Source organism: Cavia porcellus, unplaced genomic scaffold, assembly GCF_034190915.1.
Source record: "Cavia porcellus strain 051 isolate PalLab524CR breed Dunkin Hartley unplaced genomic scaffold, mCavPor4.1 scaffold_30, whole genome shotgun sequence".
Lineage (NCBI taxonomy): Eukaryota > Metazoa > Chordata > Mammalia > Rodentia > Caviidae > Cavia > Cavia porcellus.
Genome location: NW_026947513.1, coordinates 23017028 through 23036588, shown reverse-complemented (window position 1 = coordinate 23036588; position 19561 = coordinate 23017028). Strand labels below are relative to the sequence as shown.

General features: G+C 33.3%; 1 long non-coding RNA gene across 2 annotated transcripts; it reads right to left on the bottom strand.

Moving 5' to 3' along the window:
- Window positions 1–8385: 8385 nt before the first annotated feature.
- Window positions 8386–18372, bottom strand: LOC134474088 (uncharacterized). 2 transcript variants are annotated; one of them, XR_010044690.1, is made up of 4 exons: window positions 18290–18372; window positions 13302–13467; window positions 10493–10633; window positions 8386–8480 (listed from the first exon to the last, which is right to left on the bottom strand). It is a non-coding gene; the product is annotated as an uncharacterized LOC134474088 (long non-coding RNA). The 2 variants fall into 2 exon arrangements; XR_010044691.1 differs by having other exon boundaries at window positions 10493–10620.
- Window positions 18373–19561: the final 1189 nt, after the last annotated feature.

The following is a 19561-nucleotide window of genomic DNA, read 5'->3' as shown; positions in this document are numbered from 1 at the left end:
TGTTTATGCTGAAGGTTGCAATATTTTAAAATTTTGCATGAAATTTATATATGCTACCTAGAAAATTGTAGTCCAAGTGTCGCATTTAATAAATATTTGTTTTATGAATCATATAATTAATCTCTATATGAAGTGTATATGGCTTTCAAATAATTGCATTAGGTTTTTCTAAAATTTATACATGGAAGAAAAAATATGACTGTATTTTCTTCTAATAAACACATAGTTTAAGATTTAAATTCTTTGGCTCTTCTCAATAAAAAGCACATTTTGTGCATCCAACAGGTTGTGTGGCAGCATGAAACAAAGATTTTATGAAGCAATTAAAACAATATATTGGCATTTTGGTGGTGCATGCCTATAATCCACAGAATTGGGAGGATGAGGCAGGAGGACTGCTAAGAGTTCGAGGCCAGCTTGGGCTACAAAAAAAGTTCAAGGCCAGCCTGAACTACATAGTGAAACCGAGTCTCAAAAAAGTCATTTTTATCATCATCATCATCATCATCATCATGTCTTCACTATTTTCTAAGGTAACTTTGGAGATTACCTCAAAAACAGACCTGAATAAGCATACAGTAAGTGTAGAAGATCAGATAATGAAAACATGAATGTACCAACAGAACAGTCAATATATTTGCTGTGATTAGGATTTACACTTGGCTGAGAACTTCTAGCTGGCAGGGTCAATGGATTAAATCTCTCCCTTACAAGCAGAAGGAATCATACAATTCACTTAAACAGGTCTATGTTTTTTTTATTCTGGAAATACTAGTTTAGCTTCTTATGAAGAAATGATGAAGTAACAATGATTCCAGATCTTCTTACAGTTTTTTTTTCCTTTAGCGTGTTATCTAGAAAACTTGGATTTGAATATTCATTAATCTATAAAGTGTGCAAACTTGGACAAATCACTTTTTTTCTGTATGACCTCTGTTTTCTCTGCTAAAAGTAAATAGATTTTTTTAAGGGTCTGACTTCAGAAATGTTTTGGAAGGATTTAAAGACTGCCTTGCACATGTACCTGGGAATCCATGTGCATCTCATGTGTGATTCATCTTGTAGTGTGATCTCTTTGTGCTTGTTTCTATCCCATGAAAAGTATTTCATTACTAGAAAATCGGTTTGAAGATACATATTTTATGGCAGAGGAAAGGGTTCTCTTTATATTATTGTGAAAAACAGCACTTATTTTTTAAGATTACTTTTCATTTTAAGCTTCACACTCAGAATTTAAATTACTCTGACTAGATGAAGAAGGACTTCCCTACATTGTTAGGTAAGATAGATATTTATTGACATGGTTATATTCATCCCACAAAAAAAGAAATCTGAGAGGATATATAGAGAGTAGGGGAAAGAAAGCTGTAGTAATAGTCCAGAAAATAAGAAAGACCTGGTCTTCACTCTAAATTAAAATCTTTGTGCTAATAGAAACAGATATTCAACCAAGAAATTTCTGTTGCTTCAAAGTCTACATTGTAAAAGAGCGTAAAGATAATGTGAAATAATGAGAGAGTTTTATATGAATGGAAAAGAGAAATAGCATTCTGCCAAAATTCATGTGTCAAAGCCTAAGTTGTCAGTATGACTACATTTGTAGACAGACTTTCAGGAGCTAAACAAGGTTTCAAGGTGTCCTTAGAATGGACCTTGATCAGAGGAGATTAATGCCTGTATCAGAAACCAGAGAGCTAAGCGCTGCTCCTCCATTTAAGGGTGTGGCAAGAAAGCAATTGTGCACAAGAGTGAAAGACAGGCCTCATTAGAAAGCAAGCCTGCCAGTATCTTGATCTTGAACTCCTTGGTCTTCAAAACTATGAAAAATTAATTATGTGTTACTGAAACTACCCAACCTGTTTCATCACATGAGGCCTGCTTTATCTGATTAATAAAATAAGAAAAATATCTAACTTGATTTTTATCATTTTAGAAGGAGAAGTTTAAAAGAAACACTACTAAATTGTGCTGAAAATGTATATTCAAAAACATAAGTTTCAAGCTATTTTTTTTTTGATACCAGGAATCAAACTTTCAACCTCATGTTTGCCAGGCAGGTACTTGTGTCGCTGAGCTAAATGCCTGGCTAATTCACAAATGTAAAACTGAAACTAAAATCTTATTTCTCATAGATAAACAATTCAAATGAAATAAAGACTTGAAGCTAAAAAACGAGAAAAACTATGTAGGAAGAGCCTCCTATATATTTTGGTCCTGAAAAGCACATTTTTAGGTAAATCCTCTAAAGCATAAAAAACAAAGAGCAAAACTAGACAAGTGGGATTATATTAAATAAAAAATATGCATAACAAAGCAAACAACAAGCAAAGACACAACCCACAAAATGAGAGAAAATATTTACAAACTATGCATTTGAAAAGGCTTAATATCCAGAATATATAAGGAACTCAGAAAACTCAATACCAAAAATTTTAAAAAGAAAAAAGTTGATTTAAAAGAGGCAAAACATCTGAATAAATATTTCTCAAAAGGAAACATAAAAACAGATGTGTGAGAACATATTTAAAAGCACGAATCACTGAAGAAATTCAATTTTAAAATGAATAAGTTTCTTATCATCCCTGTTAGGATACCTAACATCAAAACAACCAAAAACAACAAATGCTGGCAAGGATATGGAAACTTTCATACACTATGGGTGAAAAAAATATATATACATACTCCGTATATACATGTACTCTATATACTCTTTTCTATATATATAGAGTATATGTATGTGTATATGTATATATAATAGTTATTGTGGAAAACCATATAGAAATTCCTAAAAAATTTTTAAAAATACTACATCCAATCCAGTAATCCTACTATTAGATATATATCCAAAGGCAAAAGCTCAGTGTATGCAAGAAACATGTGCCCTCTGATGTTTACTGCAGAATCATTCACATTGATCAAGATAGGGAAATGGAGCATCAAACTAAGTTTCCATTAGCAGATGAATAAATACACACACACACACACACACACACACACACACAAAAAAAAAACACTATTTCACTTTTGACGGTAAAACAATGAAGCAACATTTTCAGCAACATGGATTAATCTGGGAGAAATTTTATGGTAAGTGAAATAAGGCAAGCCTCAAAAGATATATATGATATGATTTCACACCTATAATTAGAATACAAATAATTAATATAGAAGTATGAAGTAATGGCTACCAGAGGCTGAAAAGAGAAAAAGAAGTAGAGAAGAGGAGAGTTTGTCAACTGATATGAAATAGGAAGGATAATTTCTGTGTTTTATTGCAGAACATAGTAACCGTAGTTAATGGCGCCAATACTGTTTCAAAATAACTAGAAATGAAAATGTTGAATGTTCCGTCATTAAATAATAAATGTTTGAGGTGATAGATTTGATCCTTCTACTATGAAAGTATTTGTGGAAATATCACAACTTAACCCATAAATATGTACAATTATTATGTTTTAGCTAAAATGAAATTACAAATAAAAAATTAATGAAAGTTAAAATAAACAGTCATAGTAAGATAAGAAATTTAATAAATACATAGCCCAGAAATCACCAGTAAACAAGGTAATTATCAAAAGGTCTAAGTCCTACATGACTTGCTGTAGAATTTTTAAGCAATCTTTATTTGGTTTAAGGACAACCCCTCTTGCTTTGCCTAGATATAAGAGAGTGAAACAAATTCCCCCTTGTATAATTAAAGATATAGTTAATTTATCCCCTTTTTGCAACACAAATAACAAAGTTCTGATTAATCATCTCTAGAGCAAAAGTAAACACTATGCTTCACTTAATTAAAAATTAAATTTCTCCAGTGGATTGATTACAGCAGGGAGTCTGGCTATGCCTTTGCTAAATATGTGTTGCTTGCAGGACAGTGTTGGAGACAGGCCTTGGGGACTTGTGCTTTGGAATAAACAAGAATATACTCAGACATTCAATGAGGTACATCCACATTTTTATGCTCAACAAAGAAAGAGTATAGAGGAAGAGGCCAAGGGCATACTTAAGAATTTGGAAATTATTAAGGCCTAATATTCCATTTATAGTTATTATCTAGTTACAGCTATTCAGGCACCCCACAAAAGAAGAATCTCAGTGAGTTAATTTATTTCTAAATCTATATCAACATCCATATCTGATTTCCACCATGCAAAATCTCAATTTAAATAATAAAGGGAAGTTGCATTTCCAGTTTCATAGTAACATAATTCCTACACATCACAAAATTACTTCCCTTTAAATTTATCTAATTATACATAATCATTATACTAGGAGCAACATTTCATTTTCTAGTCCTATGTGAATGTGTAACATTTAGCTTTCTATTTTTGAAAAAGAGATATAATCTCAGATAAGGAATTACTGAAGATTTTATCTTGAGGAATCAAAATCTTAATTGATATAAAGGCCAAACAAGATAACACAAATAAGAAGGAAGGCTGGGTATAAAAGTTGAGGACCCTGGAGACTGTGATCCACTGAGGAACACTGATTTTAGTGATTGGTGGCAAGTGAAGTGGGAGCCTCCAGTGTCACACTGTAGCCACTGCACACATGGGAGAAAAAATACCCCAAATACTTAAGTGTTTCAAAATAAAATGGAAGTCTACATCTTATTGTGAAATATTTTGACATTTGCATGTTTAAAGCATATAAACCTACCTAGGATGCACAAAGCATTTCTGCAACCCTTGTTTAGCCAATGTACCTTTTCTGGTTTCTCTTCATTGGAAGGATTAAGATTCTGCAATTTTTTCCCTTAATTATAAAATTAACCTGACATAGAAGAAAAAGCTCTGATCTAAAGGTCTCCAATTCGTGGCTAGTAAGTCACTTGCTGAGTAAATTACATGCTAAATCCTGGGCTCACTGTGTTGAACCTTAGCATGCCTTCCAAACATTTATCTGATACATTCCAGACCTTTTTTTTTTTCAGCTTCAACATTGATAACGTCTCATAGAGTTAAAGAAGGTATCTTAAAGATTATACTAACGGATTTTTCATACAATGTTTGATATGTGCAAAGGCACTACAGACCGAAATTCAGAATTCATGCAGTGAAATTTAATCTCAAATGTGATGGTCATTGGAAGATAACTAGGTCACAAGGGTGGTTCTCACAAGAGAGAGATGGTTTCTTCTTTCTTGTTATGTGAGAATACAGAAAGAAGGTGACCATCTGTAAACTGGCCATATACCCTCAATAGAACCCCACCTTTGGGACAATCTTGGACTTTCTGGCCTCCATAACTATAAGAAATAAGTTTCTATTGCTTAAAACATACAGTTTCTGGCACCTTCTTATAGTACTCTGCACAGACCAAGACAGTATGTATTATGGTCATATATATTATATAGTCACACAGGGTCCATGCTTATAAGGTTTTTTGTTTAGCTTCATGTTTTGCTGCTGTTGAATGAAATTTTAAATAATTCACCAACAAGAGTTTCTATACTTTTATCCTGGGTCACATACATTATATAGCCAGCCTTAATCTCTATTCTGCATACTAGCCTATGATCTCTGCCTAGTCTATAACCACCTTAGTCACCTTTAACAGTCACTATGACACAATATCCAACCAACACCAAAAACTTACAGGAAAAGAGGTTTATTTTGACTCAAGGTTTGTTAAGGTTTCAGTCCATAGTAAGATAGCTCCAAGATAGGATGGCACAACATAGGGGCACAATGGGAGAAAAGCTATCCATCGTGTGGCTGAGGGAAGGTTAAGAGGGTAAATGGAGGAGTTGGGAAGAGAGATAAACCCTTCTAGGCTACCTTCCCAGTGACCTACCTCCTGCCAGGATCCATTCCTAACATCATATTTAGGTATACACATACCACTAGACTAATGCACTGATGATTATCATGTGCCATGATAGTCATCTTTCAAAAGTTCCAATTATGACTAAATGAGGTTTGGGGGGTGTTGTAGTCAGGGGATTGCAAGGAAAATGACTACAGAGAGGATACATCATTTATAATATTATTTTATGATGGTCACCTAAGGAGTTAAATACAAAGAAAATACAAGAAATCCATCTACATACCAAAGACCTAGACAATCCAGCCAAGGGCCTGCATTCCCATGGTAATAACCTGCATGAGTTCAGCTGAAAACCTACAGCCCATGACCATGACTCATGCAAGTCTGTCCCACAGATCTGCACTGGGAAGGCCCAAAGATTAGCAGTGGTGTCAGCAGGGTGAAAGATCTGCACTAGCAAATGGAGGACTCTATATCGGAGACAAGAAATGACACTCAAAATAAAGACCAAGGCTCCCCCTGAAAGGTACCACAGCCATCCTCAGTGATAATGATGTCCTGAGCTCCTCCGATGATGAGAACAACCAAGTACATATCAGGAAGCCAGCGTGACAAACTTCTCCTGGACTAAACAGCACTCATCTTCCCCTCCAGACCCAGGAATCAATGCTCAGAGTAAGAACTGAAGCTCCCCCAAAGTGAACCAAAACCATTCTCAGCAACAACGTCCAGAGCTCCTGCAATGATAACAGCCAAGTTCGTATCAGGGGATCCATCATGACAAGCTCCTCCAGGAGAAAGAATGGCTCCAAACAACACCACAAGTACAGATAAATAAAATTTCTCTATTTTATATCTATTAGAATGCACTAAATAAAGCAATACCTATTTATAGAAAATTGTCTTTTAGCATTTTTGTGCTTTGACAGTTTGCTTCCAAAGAGTTGGAGCCATTACCAACAAGGTCATTGTGTCAGTAAAGCATAATCTTAAGAGATATTTCAACATAAGAATTTTTTATAGTCAAAAGCATAATTATCCTATAATTAAACAAATACAATTTTGTTCATTTTTAGTGGATTTTTCTTTTCATTTTCAAACTGTTTTCACTTATGACTTTGGAAGCTCAATAGTTTACCACTGACACGGGGGAGAGAAACTCTCAACCTACTAGATGTCCAGGACGAATTTATGTTCTCTAAAATTCAAGAGTGAATTTTAAGAGCAATGGAGATTAAGAGCAGAACATATTTATTGAGAGAAAGAAAGCTTTTGTCTGAGAGAGAGAGAGACAGACAGACAGACAGACAGACAGACAGACACAGGGTTCCTGAATTTCTTTTTTAGGGACTTTTATAGATCAAAACCATGAGGTGAAATGGGTACAAGGTGGAGGAAATGCAACTTGAAAGGCAGGCAGGCATGAGGCAGGACACAACTGTAGTCAAACAATAAGATTACTAATATAATTGCTCCGGTAAAATTGATTAAATTGTCATCCCATGGAGAAGTGCCTAATGTAGCAAGAAGGCATGAATACGGACGGAATAGGCACTTTTCTTGTAGAGAGCTGGGTTAGTGACTCCTGGATTCCTCAGGGTGATGGATAGCTATTTAGAATATCAGTCTCTAATTTTACCCTGAAGGTATGGCTGCATTTGTTTTGCTTTATGTCTTGAGACCTAGCCCATAGAGTCAGGTGTCTGTCTCCTACAAGTTTGCAAGATATCCGGTCTTCTGCACTGCCTTTGAGGGCCCAGTCTTATCTGTCTACCTATCATATTTCTATTTAACCCAACTACCTACAACACCATGAATTATTTATGGCAATAATGATTATTTTCATAATGCATCTGAAGAAAATCAAGTCTTTGAAAGTCTTTTGGTCAGTTTTGTGCAGCAATCCTTTGCCTACCATTCTAATTTCTTGTGACTGATTGGGATCACTTGGCACAGGAAGACCACTAGGGACTACAAGATACTTTATCACTCTACTCTGTTCCTGATTTATTACCAACTTCTTGAAGGAAAAAAAAAACACAGCCATTAGGGACACAGTAATTCTGTACGGAAAACACTAACATTTATCATCAGATTTAATGTATTAGAATTTATTTAGCTTACAACTCTGTAAGTTACCTAAGAGTTCCACTGACTAAGGTACCAGCAGGGCTCACTCACAGACATATGTCTTGCCTCCTAGGAAATTTCTCATCATGGATCCATTCTGCTGGCTATTCCACTTAGATATCATCTTTCTTTTGGAACTGGTGAATTTGCAGAAGTACATTTTTATGGTTATATCTAAAGGGGAATAGAATAAATAGAAACATAACAGTTCTCTTGATATCTTGCCTTAGAATTGGTACACAGTTGCTTCTACACCATTCCATTAGCTAAAGAAATCGTGTAGTGAAACACTAAAATTGAAAAAAGAAAAAAAAAAAAAAGGCCCTAGTGGAAAACCACTCCAGAGATGCTGATAACAGGGGTACATTCAAGACAGGATGAAGATTGAAGACCAATAATGCCTCACAATGCTGGTCTCTGACTATTTCTAGTGTCTTAGTTACTTTTCTCTCATTGTTGAAATAAAATACCTAATGCCCAAAATTAGAGATGGGAATGTTTATTTCTTTCTGGAGGCTTCAGTCCATACTCAGCTGGCTTCAAGGCAGGCTGGCCTGGCGGGGTTATGTTCCTGGCCCCTGCAAAACAACAAGAGCAAATTATAAACAAAAAAGAAAAGACACGGGTCCTTCCTAACCTTACACTAAATATTGGCCCCACCCCTGGGCAAGTGAAGCACTCACACTGCCAATCCCAGTACTAGATAATAAAACATTCACAAAAACTGAATTCAGTCACATCCATGTTTGCATGAGGCTTGGGTGGGCCATCTGCACACAAACCACAACACCTAACTCTCCCCATTATGCAGAAATAATATAGCAATAAAAGCACTTCAAATTAAAGTAGTATCACCTTAACATATCAAGTCACAGTTTTCACAAAATCATAGTATTAGTTTAGCTTTTGTTTTGTTTTTGTTTTTGTTTTGAGACAGGGATTCACTATATAGTCCGGGCTGGCCTAAAGGTACAGTGTACCTTTAGACTGGTCTGGAACACACTATGATCCTTCTGTCTCAGCCTAACTAGTGCTGGGATTATAGGTGTTTGGCACCATGTTGAGCTAGTGCTATAGTTCTCTATTCCTGTTTTTGTTTTTTGATCATGATTAGAGTACAGTAAATGTGCTATGGACTAGATCAAAAGATTTCAGCTTTCATTAATTCACCACCACATTCATATTAATGTCATGTTTTTTTCTACCTAAGTAACTGGTCCTTTAAAGTTAGTTCTAATGCAATATACATTGTTTTAGAACAGTAGTTCACATATTTTTTAAACATAAACAATGTACAAATTAATCTCATTTCTTAGAGACTATGTTTTCTTTTGCTAAAGTAGTGTCAAACAAATAGTAATAAGAAATGGCAATACAAAATAATATATTATTTTGAGATTTTCATAATTTATTTGGAAACTTTTAAAAATTATTAATCATTTAAATTAGAATGATAGCATCGATGAACAGTTAAATACATAGATAGATCTATGGATTTTTCTTTTGAGGCTTTCTTTTGTTTGTTTGTGTTTTGGTTTTCTGTTTTCATACTCAAGATTGAACACAGGGGCTTTGCTCTAAGCTACATCCCTTTTAGTTCTTTTTTGTTTTGTTTTCATTTTGAGACAAAGTCCAGGCTAAGTTCAAACCTGAAATCCTCCTTCCTCAGATTTCCAGAGTGCTGAGATTACAAGCGTGTGCCACCATGTTTGATTGTATTTAGATTATTGGAACTAGAATTTTCAAATTAAAATTTTCCCTTCAATATCTCCCCTTTTAATTATTGTTCTTTAAGTTTTGTTGAATCATTTATTTATTTATGCATTTATGGATTTATTTATCTATGAAACATCATATTCTCTAAATCTATATATATTTTATAATATAATTTAGCAGCTTTTAACGTAAGTCTAAAGAACAGGTTTTTTTTTTTTTAAACAAGGAATTGAACTGAGGACCTTGCACTTGCCAAGCAGGTACTGTGCTGCTGAGTTATATACCCCGCCCTAGAAATACGTTCTTCAATATTTTGCAAAATCAACACATCTGTGCATTTTAAAAACAATATCAGTAAAATGAATCTTGCTTTAGTTGTGACTGACAATTTTGTGAAAATTTAATGATCTGATTATCAGGAGGCCATGATCACATAGAAACAAGAAAAAGAAATTCCAGCAAAGATTTACTAATAAGGCATCTTTGAAGCAGGATATCTCAAAGTCATACTTTCTCGTTAATTATGGTTTCAGTAGAATTCTTGTGGGATTCATGTTGAAAATGTTATCTGAGGTTTGTAGGATAAGTGTAAAATAATTATTCTTTAGTTCAATAATCAAGGAATCCTTCTTAAATTTGTCATTGTAGACTAGAATAAAATATTAAATGAAATTATACTGAAACAGTATTGATAGCAGGACATCTTTTGAATATGGTTACTTTTAAAAATATTTCATTCTTTCAAAGCAAACTAAAAGCAGTTTAATAAGTGACTTTTCTGATGAAATTTTAAACCAACAATTGAAACATAAATAAGCTCTTTAACCTGAATAAGTGAGAATAAATCACAGCATTTCTTTTTCATATTACTTACCCCAATAGACTCACATGGAGTATGATAGTTGCCTTCTAGTTTCAGAAATCTTGAAGTAAAATTTTCAGCCTGAGTGTCTATATTATGTTCTCCTTTGATTCAGATAGAATTGAACGTATCTGGAAAATCTATGAAGAAAGTCTAATACAATTACATTTTTATGGACCTTCAGGAGAAAAATTAAAGTGTGAGTAAACCAAGAGTGATACAATGGATTAAATCATGGATTAACATTTTGAATTCTGGCTTTTTGTATATAGCCAACATATATATATATATATATATATATATATATATATATATATACATATATAGGATACATATACACATAGATTTAATATATATTAAATATACATAGTTTTAATATGTATTATATATGTACACAGCATATATTAAAGCTATATGTAAAAACAAGCATTAAAAAGTAACTCAATTCTTATATAAAAGGTAAAGTCAGGAACTGAGATCATTTTTAAAAATTCTTTGGTTTTTAATCATTTTTATTTGGTTTTTATGAATAGCATTTCATTTATGTAACTTAATTAAGGAAGAAACTACTGAAGTGTGACCAATGAAAACACAGGAATTCTTTGTCAGGTATGAAAAGCCCTTACTGATTGTGGAAATAAATTTAATTTTCTAACCTCTTGGACTTCTGCCTCAGTATCATACTTTGTGAATATTATGTGTAACATGCATTCTGTATCTTAGATAATGCCTAACAATGAATAGGCTTTAAATAAATACTGATTTTCTTTTTTCTCCACATTTTTCAAGGGAAATATTTACTGTGCATTATTGCTTTGATGCACAAAATCACTCATTTCTTAGTCTCTGGAAATAAAGTAAGAAGTCTGACTTCCTAAGTGTTTAGCCAGTGATGATATCATTGCATTTTATGGCAGAACTATTGAAACAGTAACTGATTCATGTCAAAATTGAACACAGAAATTTCACAATATCTTACACAGTGAGAAGTGTCAATAGCATGAAATCACTGTAAATCAGACTGGACAAAACACTGGATAGACTTCTGCTGTGTCATATAATCAAGTAAAGGCATTTGAGAAGCTATTCCATTCATATAAAGCCCAAATGTTTCTTACAAATGGTTCTGTGAAATTGACTCTGATGAGATACCTTGAGTCCCTTAAATTCCTTTGTTCAAAACCATTATAAGTTCTGTCTTAAAACGTGCATCTGATATAGAAGCAGAGAAAAAGTGCCTTATGTTGTATTTTAATAAAAGTATTGCCAAATTAAAAATATAAATATTCTCATTCTCAAAATATTTTAAAAGTTATAGTAAAATGAAGAAAAAAAATCAAATGTTCCACTAGACTAAAACAATCAATACTGAGACCATGGAATCCATAAACATGGTTGACTTCTCCAAACAGCACTTAATATAAACGTTTAAACATAACTATTCCATATATGCATTCTTTCCTTTTTCTTTTTTTTTTTTCTCTTTCATTTATTCCTTTTTGTCTTCCTTCTTTTTTCTTCTCCTTTTTATTCTTTTTCCTACAGTTGGGTTTTGTGAATTTCAAAATGATGCTTTAATTGAAGAACACAGTCCTCTTAAGCCTATGTGAAGTGTTAATTTCTCAGAATTCTGCTAATAGCAAATCATAATTAGAGTGCAGTTTAATCTTTCTGTCATGTGTTGAAGAATATTCAAGTGGATGAAGGACATTATTATATTTACACCCCAAGTATGAGGGATTGTTGAGCTGAGACAAACATAAAGAAGGGAATCGCTCTGCTTTCTGTTTACCTAAAAACAGAATAAGGCTTCAAAAAGACAAAGCATCTTTCTGCCCTCATCAACCTTTCCCACTTAGAGACAGGATGTAAATTTTCCTCTACGGTGATTGCTTATCAGCTCCGAGTCAGCATGAGAAGGATATGGGCCCAAACTGTCACCAAAATTTACCTTCCCACAGATTTCTCACCTCTGAAGCCTAGGCTACTTTTCCTTTGTGCTCTTCTTGTTGAAATACTATTTAAAGCAGACTCCTAGCACTTTGCCTTAAATTGCTTTTCTCCCATGAGATACATGCCGTACATGTTAATAAACTTGCTTAGTTTCCTCTAATGTGTATTTCCTTTCAAAATGAACTTACAAGGATTGAAGAAAAATTATACGTACTGTATTTCCCCTTCAGTGTACATCTTATAACACGAATTAATTTAACCTAGTTTTGGAGTTTTTGTTGTTTTTTGTTTTTGTGTATGTGTTTGCTTGGTTAGCTGGTTTATTTTTTGAGGCAAGGTTTCAGTAAGTCTCAAGGTGTCTATACAAGGCCTAAATTTGTGACAACCAGCAACAACCTAGTTTCTCAGAAGACCTGACTTCTAGTCCCCAATTCTGTTGCTGGTTACAATTTCTCTTGCGTAAACATTAAAAGTCTCTTGCAAATTGCCACCACTTAAAGCCCAGCATTCTCCTTCAAAATGTGACATGTTCATTTGTATCGATTAGCAGCCCTAGCTAAACTGGTTTTTCTTTCCTCCCCACTACTCAGATATTTCAAAGTTGTCATACTTTGAATACATACACTTAAAGACTTAAAGTCTTAAAGAAACTTAAGGAAACTTAAACATGAAAAAATATTCAAGAACCAAACTTGCAAAGCCTCTCCTGTCCCAAGAAGGAATAACAGTTCTAAGATAAGAAGGCCTATTCTGTTAATAAATCTTATCCCTGTCATGATTATTAAAAATAGTATTCTAGACCAGAAGGTGATCCCCATCTTGGAAAGCAACGTCATGTGCCAGTGGGACAGCCACACCCAATCCTCACTTAGTGAGTCAGCGCCATTAGGGACTGCGTTGGGGGAGAGATCCAGATGTCACTAGGAAGGAGTCCCAGCCAGGAAACCATATCATTTGCATTGTTGTCTTGGGTTGAGTTTTATTCTCTTTTGTTCTTGTTTCACTATGTTAAATCTGATGGCCGGAGCAGCTATCTGAAAGATAACAAGGCATATTACAGTAGCCATTTTGAATTTTCTAGTGGCTTGTTTTGGAGTCCTTTATTTTATTCACTGTTTTGGCTTTATTATTTCTATTCTATTCTGTTCAATTTTTATTATGTTCAAAAGTGTCTGCAGTTATTTTGAAGACAACAAAAGGCATTATGGTAACTATTGTTGGTTTCATAAGGTTTTAAAGACCTATATCACTTAGTTTATTTTGACTGGTTTTATTCTCTTAATAAAATAAAAAAACAGTATTCTACAGCATGAAAAATTATTTTGAATATATTTCAATGCCCATACACCATAAATATAAACTAACTTCTTAACCCTTTCCCTGGTATTTGACATTTATGTTGTTTCTAGTATTTTATTATTACAAATAATTCAATCATATTTTGGTGCATATTGCTGTTTTGTTTTTGTTTTGTTTTGTGATTGCAGAGATAAAACTCAGGACCTCATACATGCTAAGCAAGCATTCTACTTTTGATTCTTTCACATGGAGTACTTTCTTAGAAACTATCTAACATGTTGAGTATGTCTAGAGTTGTTTCTCTTTCTTCTGTCAAAATGGATGTACATCAGTGAAGATTTTCAATAACTATCACAGATGATTGTATGAAAAATCATCAGTGCTTTAAAGACCTTTGACATATTTCCAAGTCTTAATAACTCAAAGGACTGGGTCAACTTTATATTTCAACTACATTAAGAAAGTAAGGAAATAAGCGTTTTACTTCTTTTTCACTAATAATGTTTATGAATTTAGTGCACTTTTGAAGTATAATAAATACATATGCCATGTCATCATTGGTTTAATTTACATTTTTATCAGTGTATTTTGAAACCATATTTTGAGTAGTTTCCATAGCTTCAAGACTTAGCTGTATTTTCCTTTCAGTAAGTTGTCTGCAACATGTGCCTTACCCTAATCATAAACATATATAAAACCTGTAAAGACTGTATCATAGCTGTGAAGCCAGGAAAGTATTCATTTTACTGAGGATTCATATATTCCATATGAGTTATTTCTACTCATGCTAAATCTTTCTATCTATTTTAATGGACTCAAATATTTACAAGATAATTAGTAAGCTCTTCAAGGCATAACAGATAATTTAAATTAATATTAAAATTGGAAATCGTTCATGTTCATTCTTTCAAAATATCAAGTTTTAAGGAACACATACTGCATTTTCATGCAATTAGAACTTTTCCACACTCAAAAAATTGTATTTATTACTTTTATTACCATAACAAAATACTTGAAAGAGGTTAACATTTTAAACAAAAGAGGCTCATTTACCTCACAGTTTTAGAAACTAAAAATTTATCAAACAATATTGTGCCAAAACTGGCAAAGCCCAATTAGCAAATAGCAGGAGTATACAAAATGGAAGAAATTATATTGAGAAACACTAGGTTTTCATAATGTTTTCCACGGCTCTGTTCCTCAGTTGACCTAAACATCTTTTACTAGGCCGATACTTTTTTTTTTTTTTTTTTTTTTTTTTTTTTTTTAATACCAGGGATCGAACTCTTGATGTCATGCTTGCCAGGCAGGTGCTTATGCCACTGAGCTAAATCCCTGGCACAGGTCCATACTTCCTAAAGATTCTATCTACTGCTACCCAGTACTGGCCTCATTGAACTAGAACTCAAATCCATGAACCTTTAGGAAAACACATTTAAATCATATGCAAATGATAGCCAATATTATTATCATTGAGAATCTAGATATAAAGTTGCGAGCTGGGACCTGTAGCCAAAAACAGCACTGGGCATCTGTCTTCTTTTTCTCTCTTTTTCCCTTATACATAATAAAACTTCTACAGTGGAAACATTTTTATCCTAGTTACTAAGACGAAAGATCAAAGCCCATATGAAAGTAAATGTTTTATCTGATCATTAAAATATCATGATTTAAATTAGAATCCCCAAAAAAGTATATGTTAGGATATGAAACATAAAGACATTAATACCTTCTTAAAATACATGATCACTATCTAATATTTTTTTGTTAGTGAAGGAAAAGGAAATAAAGAAAAGGAAACCAGCATTTGTAGATGATCTTCCTTGTGCCAAAGTTTCAGAATCACTCACGAAATTATTGAAAATCTTCACTGACATCCATTTTGACTGAAGAAAGAGAAACAACTCTAGCCATGTGCAGCCACCTTATCTTTGACAAAGGAGTCAAATACTTTCACTGGGCAAAATATATGCTTTTTAATGGGTGGTGCGATAAAAACTGGCTTTCTAACTGCCAAAGATGAAAACTTATACCGATATCTTTCCCCATTCACTAAACTAAAACAGAAATGGATCAAAGATCTAAATATGAAAACAGAAACATTACATATGCTGGGAAGATTGACTAGGTGGAGCCCTTAAGGACACTGGTGTAGGCAAGGACTTCATGAATAAAACCCCAATCACACAAGAACCACCACAAAGAGCTGTTTTCCTTTACCCTCTGACATCTTATGGCCTGTATCCCGATACATGCAACCTCGTGTCTCTCCTAACATTTTCACTGTGTATTCAGTCTTCTACCCATGGTCATTTTATTTCTACTTTTACACCTCTGTTGAAGCAAAATATTTTCATCAAATATCTTTGTACACTTTAATTTTCTTTGCAACTGACCACTTTATGGCATTTTGACAATTTTTAACTTAAAATATCCTAACTTAAAAGATATTCCCCTGTCATTATATCTTCATTTTCTTGGTTAATGTTTCTACTTGTTTATTATTTCCCTTAATTTTTTAGTCTCTGCGCTCTTTCTCTGCTCACTCCTTCAATGGAGGAATTCTCGGTGATTATACTTATTTTTTAAATTCCAAATATCATCTCCAAGTAGATTTGCTCTAATGCTGAAGTTGTAATATTCATCTAGATTCTGATATCTGCAGAATTTGCGTTGAAAATCTTCCTTGAATTCATTTAGTAAACTCCCCACTAGAAAGCTCCCCAAACTTTTTATCCAAATAACACATTGTCTAAACAAAATCTCTTTATTATATGCTTAAGAACCTGATTATTTTTATCATGCACAAAATGATAGTAGAATAGAATTCTGCTTGTTATCTTCAGAGTTTCCTTGTCTCATATCTCTATATCCAACCAACAAGTTTTGCTTAACATGTATATAATCCTTCAATAACCTTCTGACTGGTCCCATGAAATAACTATCATTATTAAAGTCTCTGTTAACTACTCTCATATTGAAAACACTCTTTGCTTTCCTGCTACCTTTAGATTACACTCCAAGCTTAGCAGTCAATAATCTTTGGGACCTAGAGTGTGACTATTCCTATAGTTTCATGACCTCTATGTTCCAAGCCCCATGATGCTAATTCACTTGTGGTTCTATGTTTACTTTTTACTGTATTTGTCCACATTTTATTTATTTTGCTCAGACTGGCTTTCACATATGTGTCTATATGAGATATGCTCACTATTACAAAAATAGCTATTATTTCTTTCTCTGAATGCTATATATTTTTATTGTATTATCAAGTTGTGTGGCCTACAGAATGTAGTTTATAATTTCTTTTCATTTTACTTTCTTCATAAGATAATATTACATAGTACAGTGTACAACATAAAGTGGTAATTGACAAACATTTTCCAAATTTTACTAAAATCTCTTCAATTCCACCAGTGTGGGAAAAAATGAAGAAAGCAGAAAAAGGATACTTCCATCTAGTTTCATAAAATCCATAATCAAATCAAAGAAAATTATTTTTCAGATAAATTAATGGAAATGGCCATAGTGATTAATTCATACCAAGTATTGAACTGTTTAATTGTTGGTCATGAAAAATATATTTAAATTTTACTTGAAAAAATCTGTTGTTTTGTGCTCTTTTTTTTGACATTTTCTGGTTATTTTGCTATACTTAAAACAGACCTTGAATGACATGGTTCACCCTAATTTCTTATCTGTGCAACAAAGAAACACTGAACTACTGACATGCTTTGTCGTTCGAGGTTTTAAGGTAGTTACTTAGGATCCATTGCTGTCACTGAAATATTGAACCTCCTCTGTTTGACCATACAAATCTCAGTAATATTCATTATGCAAGGTTAGCATTAAAGTATAGTGTTTAAATACTTAACTGCATAATATTTGATTTACTTTTGTTTATTTTGAAATATTTTATACTAAATCCTTTATCATCAAAATTTGGACAGCTAACTTCTTTAGAAAAATTATACCATTCAATTTCATATTTCACTGTGTTGTAAATGTTGATAAATAATTCTGCTTTGTCACTGATATTCAGCTTGACATGAATTATGTCTTGATGTATAATGCTGCCACTGAAAATTGTCTTTGATAATGTTCAAATTAGGTACAGAATGTACACTGTACAAAGCACAAAAATAAAAGCCCCAGGGCTGGGGGTTTAGCTCAGTGGCATAAGCACCTGCCTGGCAAGCACAAGGTCATGAGTTTGATCCCTCGCACCAAAAGAAAGAAAGAAAGAAAAAAAGAAAGAAAGAAAAGAAAAACCCCAAAAGTGGAGATTTGTCATGTGCATATTGAAGTAATGTATACAGTTAATCAATTGTGATACATGTGGACAAAAATGACTATTACTTTAATTATCAAAATAATTTTTTTTCTGTTTTACTAAATAGCCAAAGTAGGCATTACTATTTTACTTCCTTATAAACTGATACTGTTCTCTTAGCATTTATTTTTTCTAGAGGCAGTTTAAACATCAACAAAACTTTAACCAATATAAAAATAAAAAGTAAATAAAATTAGTGTGAAGGGATTATTTGGAAGCCTTACCAATATTGAAAGCAATCGTTACATCCATGCAGCCAGTCCATGTTCCTACTGTTAAGGATTCACCAATTGCACCTCTGTGCCGCTACAATAGACTTCTCTAATTTCCTTATATGAGCCTATCCAAAAGTCAGCTGACAAATGGATGGAATAGAGATCTAAAAATAAACCTTGCACATTATTTTCTATGAAAAATCTTTGATGATTTGTACTACCAATACAACAAAACTGGAATTCTTTATGTGCACAGGACATTCAAATCTATCCCTAATTTCCCTTTCTAAAATAATCTGTCCCAACTTACTCCCAAGTAATATATTGACACTCCTACATGTTTAATTTTCTTATCTTTTCTCAACTGTAGTGTGTTTTTATAAAGGTTATTTAGTCAGCTCTTTCTCCAAAAGAAAAATTCTTGTTTATGCTTCAAGACCCAAATCAACAAAACTTTGTGGATCTTTTGTGAACTATTTGGCAACATTTCCAGGCACGTAATTACCGCCCTTGTATGTACCCACACTACTTTGTTAATTAAATATATTGACCTTCTTGTATTATTATTGTCTGTTTTATCCTTAGAGTTTCTCAAAGGCTGATATCACTATCACATTTTCCTGCACCTCTGATGCCAAAGACCAAGAAGATAAGGAAAAAATGTTTCTTCAACACAAGAATGAAGGAATGTGTATGCATGTGTATATATCCATATGTGCACATATGCACATAAAACATTATTGTATTACTATGTAGATAAGTGTATCTTATTCTGCTCTTAATTTAATGAGGAGGGATATTCCTTACATTTCTCTCTATTCTTCATTTTTGTCTTTATACACCATATCCAGAACCTTTAAGAATGCAGGCATGTTCAATATGAAGTCAGGAATTGAGAGGTGACTGCATAGCCAGCTTGGACTAGTTACAGTTCTGGAGCTCTGACTTCAGAATTCAAATCAATCCAAATCCTGACATTACCTATTGTCTGTTGTCTGTTCCAAGTAAAATATTGATGGGCATCTCTCGAGTCTTAACTTTGGCACAAACATTTAAAGCAAAGGCTGCAATTTCAAAATACTTCTGGCTTGTTGGTGTCAATTTCAGCATTGAGAAGGTAGCTTGGATCAGAGGACTGAATACTGGTGACAGAAGTGTATCATTTACCCCATATTTTCTCACATGGGGCTTACACTGCACAGCTGCTCTTCACCTTCTATTAAACTGGCTTTGCCTTTTTTTGAAATGAAACAATTTTTTCTATTCCCGTTTGATAGCTGA